This window comes from Anser cygnoides, chromosome 9 (genome assembly GCF_040182565.1).
Source record: "Anser cygnoides isolate HZ-2024a breed goose chromosome 9, Taihu_goose_T2T_genome, whole genome shotgun sequence".
Taxonomy (NCBI): domain Eukaryota; kingdom Metazoa; phylum Chordata; class Aves; order Anseriformes; family Anatidae; genus Anser; species Anser cygnoides.
The window spans coordinates 21704325-21713576 of record NC_089881.1 but is presented as its reverse complement, the minus strand read 5'-3'; the positions used below and the strand labels follow the sequence as shown (position 1 = coordinate 21713576).

The following is a 9252-nucleotide window of genomic DNA, read 5'->3' as shown; positions in this document are numbered from 1 at the left end:
AAAACCTCTCCTCCTCCCTCTCAGCCGAGGGGGCAGACGGAGCCGACCGGGGGCTCTTCCACCTCCCGCCTTCCCCCTCACGGCGGCTGGCAGCGACGGTGGCGGGGGGGGGGGCTGACCGACGGGACGGCGACACGGGGGCGTCACCGGGCTCGGCGCCCCCCGTGGGTGCGGGAGGGCCGGGCCGGGCTCCCGGGGCCGAGGCTGAGGGGCCGGGGCGAGGCAGCGGGGCCGCCCCGGGGAGGAGCGGGGCGGAGCGGGAGGCCCGGGCGCCGCCGCCCGCCCTCGTCAGGCGGCTTTTCGGCGGGAGCCTCTACTCCAGAGTGCTCGGTAGCGTGGGCCGGCCGCGGGCCCCATGTGGTGCCGACATCACTGACATGGCGGCATCCCCGCCGAGCCCTCCTGCCACTCGCTCCAGCTAGCCGGGAGTCACCGCCGGCCCGGCCCGGCCCGGCTCGGCTCGGCTCGGCTCGCCCCGCACCAGCACACCGCCAGGTAAGGACGGCGCTGCCCGGCAGCCCGGCGGGGCTCGGAGCCCCCTGTTGGGCTCGGTTGGGCTCGGCTCGGCTCGGGGCAGCCGGGCTGGGCTCGGAGCCGCGTCCCCCGCCCCGGGGCGCCGCAGCCGCCCCGGCCCTTTTGTTCCCCGGCGGGGCGGCGGCCGCGCCCGGCGGGGCTGGGCGGAAAGTTTGGCTCGTTCCTCCCCGTGGGGCTCCCCCCGGCTCCCCCTGCCCTCCCTGCCGGCTCCCCGGGCAGGTGGCGGAGCCCTGGACCCGTGGGCACGGTGGGGAAAAAGGCTGGGGAGAGGAACCAGCAACTTCTCCCCGTCCCGGCCTTCCCCTCCCTCCCCAGGCTCCCTTCGGGGAGGAAAATCCTGGCAGCTCGGTGCTTGGCTTGCCAGACACCTTTGTAAAATGGCATGCTACCAGCAGACGGAACGGAAAAAAAAAAAAAAAAAAAAAAAGAGAGTCTTTTAAAAGCTTAACCTCTCGTGGGCTAAGAGCACATCTGCATCCCTCCCGTCTGCCTCCCCCCCCCCCCCGTCCCGGTTCGCAGAAATGTGCTGTTTAAATAGGGTTTTGGCGAAGGGAGTGCGGCTTGGAATTCACTGTAACGAGCCATTTATCCCAGCTATGTTTGTAGAATGAAAGGCGGGAGGCGAGCCTCGCTCCATATTAGTGATTTTGGGGTTTCGTTTGCGTTTCTGTGCCCGAGTACCCAAAAGTGCTGGCCCAGCTCCTGGGGGCGAGAGTTGCTCCTTCGCAGATGGGGAAGCGAAGCTATGGAAAGATCAAAGTTTCTTCTTCAGCGGTTTTTGGGCTTTTTGTGCGTGTGGTTTTGGTCGTTGTCGTCTTGCCTTCACCCGATGCCAGGTTTATGAGCACGGCACCCACGTATGCCGGTGCCCGCAGCCACATCGGCTCTGTCCCCGGCCGCGCGCCCCGCAGAGCCCAGGGCTCACCGGGGGTAACGCGTCCGCTTCTGAGAGGCGTTAAACCAGTCTAACTTGAGCTTAACAATGTGCTACGTAATGGCATTTCAAACTTGCACACATTTTCACGGCTAGAACACGATTTCTCAACCTTTTTTTGTTCCCTGCTGGCCTGGCAGAGCAGGCTGGGGCTCAGCCCCGCTGATGGGGGCGAGCCGCTGCCGCCCCGCACGCGGGGCGTGCTGGTGGGGAGCCCTCGTCCCTGGCTAAATGCATCGTCCCTGGGTAAATGCATCGTCCCTGGATAAAAGCATCGTCCCCCAGTAAATGCATCACCCCTGGGAGCCTCGGCAGGCGGAGACGGGCTGCCCCCCTGTGAGGGGAAGCACCCTGCTCGCCTCAGCCCGTCCGTCCGTGCTCTCAGCCCTCCGCCACCTGCGCGCCTCTCCCGGCAGTACGGGCGTGCAACCGGTGCTACCAATAAGAAAATGATTCTTGGCCGTGCTCCCGGGGTCATTTAGGGTCTCGCACAGAAGCAGTCTGTTAGTGTTTTTCTCCTAATCTTCAGCGCTCTGTGGTTCCCTCTCATTAGTTTTAAAGCGTTTGTGATTGTGGTTATATCGGGACCCTGCTGTGACAGCAATGCCAACATCCCCAGAAGTACCATATATTGCTCTTCCCCGCCTGGTATCTGCCAGCTAGTTTACGCTCATAATGTAGCGCAGGGATGAGTCTATGTGGAAGTTAATACATTTTACATTTTTTTTGAGCCGTTAGGACTCATCTGGTTTGGGTTTGAGGTCACTGCTGGGACAGCAGTGAGGGTTTTTTTTTTCATACCGTTAGCCTATAGTTGGCTGAAGTCAAAGAAATGAAGAAAGCGTCCAAAATAAGCTGATATTCCGCTATAGCTGAGAAGCTTGGAGCTGTGACTTCGTACTGCAAACATTATATCTATAAGCAGAGGTTGTAACTTCAAGTGTGAATTGCGTTTGTTCTCGCACTTTCCTTCTACATACATTTGGTGAACTTGAAGATTCTCACCTAGTGCCTCTTCCTAGGAGAGACACATTTTTTTCCTTTTTACTTGGTCAATTCCATTGAGCCCTCTAATGAGAGAGAAGTGGTTAGGGTTAGTTAAACTTTTATGATTGACAAATCTGTGCAAGAAAATATATACAGATCATACAGCGGAGTTGAGTGTGGTTGTATTCATGAACTTCCCAATTAGCGTAATGGGCTTTTCCCTCAAAAATGTAGGTTGTCAGTCTGGTGAGCGCTAGTGCAGAAACAGAGTTTACGGTACGAATCAATGCATGTAGTGTGAGGATCTTAATTCGTACAAAATACCTGTAATTACATAAAAGTCTCAGAACCCATATGCAGCCGAATAAAGCAAATTACTTTCCACAGTGCTTTTCCTCTCAGCGTAGTTAGCTGCTCCTCTCAGAAGAGCAGACGTGAGGAAAACTGGAGTGACCCTGGGAAGCGCGAGGACTGGCAGTTCAGGCTGCCCTGGAAGAGAATCCCGGCCTCTCAACCAAGAATGCCGTGGTAGCAGGCAGCGAGTCTGGAAATCAAGCGTCGCAGCGTATCGGGACGGTTTTGTGGAACATACTGCGAGTTATTAAAGGCTATTATAAACAACTGTGACTTCAGTGTACAGCAAATAAAATAAATAGTGGAGGAAGCCAACAAACCTCTATGTAAATCTCAGCTGTGCAGAATACCAGCGGGGCAGAGTTCTGCAAAGCTCTTGCAGAGCTAACTTTGCATAGGTGATCTTGTCTGCAGTGCTAAACAGCAGCGGTGGGGAATCCTTTAGGGACAGGAATATCAAAAGTAATGTTGTTTACGGCCAAGGGTTAGTGTCGCTGTGTGATCTGTCCCTGGAGATGGAAGGTATGTGGGAAGAGGGAAGTTCTTCAAACAACAGTCGAAATAGGAGACGATAGATACACAACGGTAACAGGCCATCTACAGGCAGGAATGTTTGTGCGGTGGAAAGCAGATAACTCCTCAAACATTTGCCAGTTGAGATGTGGCGGTTTGCATTTTCGCCAATTTGTTCTAAGTGCCTCTGTGCGAAATGAAGGGTGCATGCCCCTTCTTTATTGCAGAAGAGTCTGCCAGGAAAAAAGAAAAAAGGCACAAACTAATTAAACCTGATTTATTGTGCAATTTGTAAGAGCATCGGAGAAATTAGCTGCCTTGCAGAAGTGCTGTTGCAGATGTTAAATCTGTGCTCTGCTCTGGATGGAAAACTACGATGCTATTGAGCGAGTTCAGGAGAAAAGTGTAGTGTGTGTTAAAGTCTGTTCGTGAGCAGGAGCGTTCCCCAGAGGGCCTGGGTAACGTGGCTTTGAGTGTGTCTGCATGGCGTTTTGTGCTGTGGAAGGATGGATCACCTTTTGCATCGAAAAGCTTGGAGGTTAAAACATGCCGCTTGTTGAGGGACGTGCTTTCTGTGTTTGATCCGAGGAATGCTTTATTTACAAGGAAATTGTGTCATGTATCAGTGGATAACGGAGAACAAGCCAACTACTACACCCCGGGCGTAGGAGACACTTGTCACCTGTGTTTCTAGTGGTGGCAGTTTATAACGTGGTATGTGCTGGAGGCTACCCCATGGATGCTTGTCTTTATTAGAGTACGGTTATGTATAACGCTTTCTTATTTATGTAATATGAAGTGAAAAACAATTCCTAACTGTGTGTGTTTTTATCTATCTATATATGTATATAAATAAATATTTTTTAAAAGAGAACAGAGGTGGCAGTTGATACTGGTATGTGGCATTTGCTTGTTCTGGCATCTGCTTCATCACAATGGATTTCAGAGTGGGATTTCAGCCACTTTTTTTTTCTAATTATTTTTTCTTGAGATTTAGGTTATTCAAAATCAAACTCACAGATTTGCTGGGATCACAGGTGATAGCCTAGAGCAATGAAACATGCCTGCCTTAGCGTATAGCTGTTCTACAGCAGAAATGTGCGCACCTCGAGTGCTTCGTATGTAACTCCTGTAACTGCCTTAAGCGTAACTATGGACGTGGCTATTATTAGGTCCTCGCAAAGGGCTCTAATAATAGAACGTGTGTGTATGTATATATTTAAACATGTACTTCATGCTTTCAGAAATGTTTCATACGGAATGTTTTGAAAAGAGAAAAAAGAAATCGCTCTCAAGAGGCTGTTAACAAAAACTTAAGTAAGCAACAATTTTAGGTGACCCTCGCCACCCTCAGAGGTCCTCGGAATGTCGGGGACAGCTTTCCCCATGCTTTTCATCTAAGCTAGCAAAACGTGAAGCTCATTCTGCTTGGTTTGTAGCTAGTTCTCTGGGCCTCGGCATAGCCGTGTTGACTTCACGTGGTAGCTCCCTATTCCCTGCTCGACAGCTAATAAAATGCTAACAGTCTGTATCGTAATCTAAATCTCCGTGTTCTCTTTTGCCCCGAGTACTTCTGTGTGATTCTTCAGTCAAGCCTAACACAGAGGAGTATGATGCTGTGATATGTTTGGTTGGATTTATTTATTTTTTGAATCTCAGCAGCAGAAGCAGCAGAGGAATAGGGAGTTGTCGTCCTAATGTGCTTCAGGATCACCTAACCATTTCTCTTCTAACTGCCAGAACTTATTCCGCTTTACAAGTAACCTTTATTGTGGAAGCATATGCCTATTTGATGGCAATTCATATAACATAAGTGACCTTATGCTTGCTGACACTTGTGCTGGTGGTTATGAAGCATTACACAGTGCTTCTTGCTTGTTATTTATTTATTGATGTGGAATAATACAGCAGAGAAAAAAAGATGATAGCGTTTGTAGAGGAGAGCACTGAATAGGTTTCCTTCTGGTGAGCCTGTATTTTTTTTTGCAGCATCATGTGGTGTCAACTTACAGAAGAGAATTATTTTTGATGTCTTGATACAAGCAAGCGAATGGTGAGCAAAAGCATCACCTTGTTAGAATAAATTAGCAGCAGCGACATGATCAGAACCGCAGAGGTTGTAGGTTTAGGGTGTGCAATGCCTGAACTCAGCAGCCTGAATTTCCCCAGCTTCTGTCTGTAATACTGAGAGGTGGTGAGACTGAAAATCGAAGAAAATCAAATGAAAATCAAAAGCGCGCAGCTTGGGCTTGGCTTCCTCAAGAAGTGTGTGACTTAGTGTTCTGGTTTTCATGGATGTCAGTAGTAAATGCTCCTTGATACTGCCTTGAAAAAGAGTGAATGGTCTGAAATTAAGAACAGAGATGTCTCTCACTGGACAGTACCTCCACGTTAATTAAAGCAGATGAGAATGGCATATACCAACCTGTAAATGCTTTGGTTCAGCGCGCCAACAAACTGGGAGCATTCTGTAAGTGCTTGCTGTTTGGCTCTTCCAGGCGTGCTAGAAAGGACTGGATTCGTAAGCAGGGTGCTTCTGTTCACATCCTGAAATGGAAAGCGAGACCGGTCTCCCTTTGCTTCGTCTTCAGACCTTGGCTGGATGTTGGCCAGGTGCTGAAAGGCGACTTACGTGGGGGACCACTGGGGACTGAGAGTGGCCTTGAAGTGCTCTTGCACCTTCCCACTGCTCTGCTGCCTGCAGTCCAAAGGGAGGGCACCCTGTGCTTCCAGTCATGCAGTTGAAGCACTACAGGCACATATATATATTGGTAGCACGGGATGCCCTCACTTCGGACTTGAGGAGGCAGAGTAATTGTGTTTTCCCAGCACAGCGCTGCCTTTTGCCTGGGCTATCTATTTTGTCTTTCCTAAAATGCTTGCCTTATCGAAAGGACAGCTGACTTTCTGCTAGTTCTTTTCTGAAAATGTGTTTTAAATACTGAAGCACTTACATGTGGATGAACTTTGCTAAATGGAGCGAATGATGTGAGCTGGTAACTGTAGTATTGCTTTACAGGCCAAAATAACCCCCTGTAAATAAAGATGCACGAGTGCTTTGTCCCCAGTGCAGCTAATAGCAATGCTTTCGTAACAAGATCAGGCAAATCAGAATATATCTTGTACCTGATGCTGCTAGATCTATTTCAACTCAGAACCAGGCTTGAGACACAGTTAAATAATCACATGTGTTCGTGGCCCTGTTCTTGTGGTATGTGAGTAGTTCCCTTGCTGGTTTTTGTTTTCTCCTGTGCTTTGAATGGTTTGGCTTGAGCACTAAAACTGTTGGTCTGGTTTCCCCCCATTCTTAATCCACTTCACGTATTAACGTATTAATATCCTGTTGCCTTGTGAGATACTCAAAGCTTCAAGGAAATGCTTTGATAGTCTAATTCCAGTAGATACATTTTTATTAATTGTATTAAAATTGGAAAAAGGGATAGAAAGCAAGGTGTTTTTCACCAAAATGTGTTGGTGCTGTTCCTCCAATGTACCGCACTGCCTATAACTGGAGATACCTTGGTGGGTTTTAAGGTGGGAAATTTGTTCTTACTCGTTTGCAGTAACTGAAGGGTGACAGCATGCTTCTTGAGGGCTGGTTTCCTTGGGGCCGTCCCCTGCGTTCAGCGGGGCGACACTCTGAGCTGTGCCAAGTCTTCTGCATTGGCAGGGTGACTAAGAAACCTGTTTTCAAAGCCCGCCTTGGGGAGTTACAAGTCTTTATTTTCTTGTGCTGGAAAGTTAGAAGATACAGTATCTCAGTCAAAAACAAACAAAAGGACCAACTGCTTCTTGCTCTGGGTTTTCACAGAATCTGCTTCTGCTTTGAGATCTGCCATCAGAGGACTTCTGCTTTTTTCCGCGTGCCACTTGCCTCTCCTTTCTTTAGCAAGCTTATTCATTAGCTAACTTTGGTTTCTGATACCAAGATAGGGTTCCCTTTTTAATTATATCTTAGCGTGATTTATATTCTTCTATGGCTGTACACTAGTCGAAAAGCCACCCTCAGTCACGCAGTGAGCTCACTGGTGTCCTCGTGCCGCAGAGCAGGGCTGCGGAGTAGCACGTGGAGCCAAGAGGAAGCGTCCCCCCTGAGCAGCTGGCACAGTACGTGCACCTGGCAGACAAGGGAACCGAGGAGCTAGATGCACAGTGCTTTATGGGCATGCTGCTTGCTCTCTCCTCCAGAGCACGTCAGATGTGGGCGAGGGATGGGCGCAGAAGCGTCGCTGCGGCGCGCTGCCTTCCCGCTGTCCTGCTCCTTCTGCTCCGTGCGCCTGATCACGCCGGGGGTGTGACGTGTGGCCCTTGCATGACTAAAAATGCAGGCATGTGGGTACCAGGTTATTTTGTGGGGGGAAACGTGTCCTTCCACACGTGCAGTGGGCGTGTGCTCAGCCTTACGGTGAAGGTGGCTAAGTCTTGGCTCTGAAGTGGGTCCAAATGACACAGGAAGGCTGTGGTATGTGGTCCGTGAGTACTTCCAGAAGAGCCCAAGTCTGATCCAGCAGGAGCACGGGGCACTGCTCTCAGCTGTTAGGTTGTGTCATGGTTAATAGCATCCACCAGCCATCCACGCAGGGAGAGAAATCCGTGGGTGTCTTTCAGGAGCTGGTTTTGAGAAACGGGCCAGAAGTTTTCTGCTTGTTTGTTAAGGGTGTTTATGGACAAAGAGTTACAGAAAAGAAAATGAGAAATTGGAAATGCACTGAAGTGACCTCATGTTTTGGCAGTGATGTGTAGGAGGTAGCACACTGAGACCCAGGGGTGACAACGATGGGAAGAGTTGAGCTGCCAACGGCTTACAGCACTGTGGATGGTCTACAGAGAATTAGGCCTGGAGAACAACCCAGATGCGGCCTAAGTTGCAGAAAGTTTGGGGGTATCTGTGATTAAGAGAAAGGGATGCCAAAAAAAAATCATGAAATTCAAAATAAATGATAACTTTCAGTTTAAGTTGTCGGTCTGTTTGTGTTAAGGTCACTCATTCAGCAGGAGACAATGTATCTACATCTTCAGCTCTTCTGTGGTTTGGAGGAGGCAAAATGGCACCAGTGTTGCAGATAATCTGCTGTACAAACGAGTTTAACAACGCTTAAGATTCCGGATCAGTGCAAAACGTCTTGAAACCTAAAAAAGTGACCTGCCACTTGCAGTATGCGCCATGAAACTACAGGCTTTCAGCTCCCTTCTGAAAAGCTCAAGCTTATCTTTTACCAGGTGGAAATACATGTTAGATCTTCTGAGGACGAAGGATTAATTGCCCTGTTACGTAACTTTGTTTGTATGTTTTCCTCTCGGTTTATTTGTTACAAAACTAAAATGCATTTCAGTTCAAGAGGACCTCAATAAAGATGAAAACAAACCAACCAACTAAAAAACAAAACAAAAAACGCACCGCAAAACCACCTGAAGGACCAAACCAAAATGCCTTGATACTTCACGTTCTGGTTCAAGTTCAGCTGCCGTTGAGGTAATGGTGTCTTACATCCAGAAGTCATAAACATCAGGACACAGGTCACGTCGTGCTGCGTTATTCTGGCACGGTGCTGGACCACACCAGGCTGCCCTTACCCTGCTAGGAAGGTAAATGGATCGCTGAGGTTTTCGGCTGCTGTGTGATATGTTCCAGGTCTCCTTCCTGACCATCTAGGACAGTGTTGTTAATGAACAGCCGGGCTATAGTGTTAATTATTGACCGTAAGTGATGAACAGGGAACTTCACGGCTAAGGAGAAAGAAGTCAAATGCTGAGGTTCTCAGCGAAACAAAACTTCTATGAAAGTTGGACAGAAGTGATCAGAGTTGTCAACAGCGTGCGCGTTATTGCATAAAATGAGCCTTGCTGCTTCTTTCTTGCATGTCAGCTTGTAGCAAAATCGACTTGTTTGATTCTGCTCTGCACATGTTTGTTTTTGTAACTCCGTGTGC

At 49.1% G+C, this 9252-nt stretch overlaps 1 protein-coding gene across 1 annotated transcript in view; it reads left to right on the top strand.

The window, feature by feature from the left end:
* Nucleotides 1-327: 327 nt before the first annotated feature.
* The window catches only part of FNDC3B (fibronectin type III domain containing 3B), a 184386-nt gene continuing 175461 nt past the window's right edge, over nucleotides 328-9252 (top strand). Inside the window, exon 1 of the mRNA XM_048059579.2 lies at nucleotides 328-495. The gene's annotated coding sequence lies outside the window, so the exon portion shown is untranslated. The remainder of the gene's footprint in view (nucleotides 496-9252) is intronic.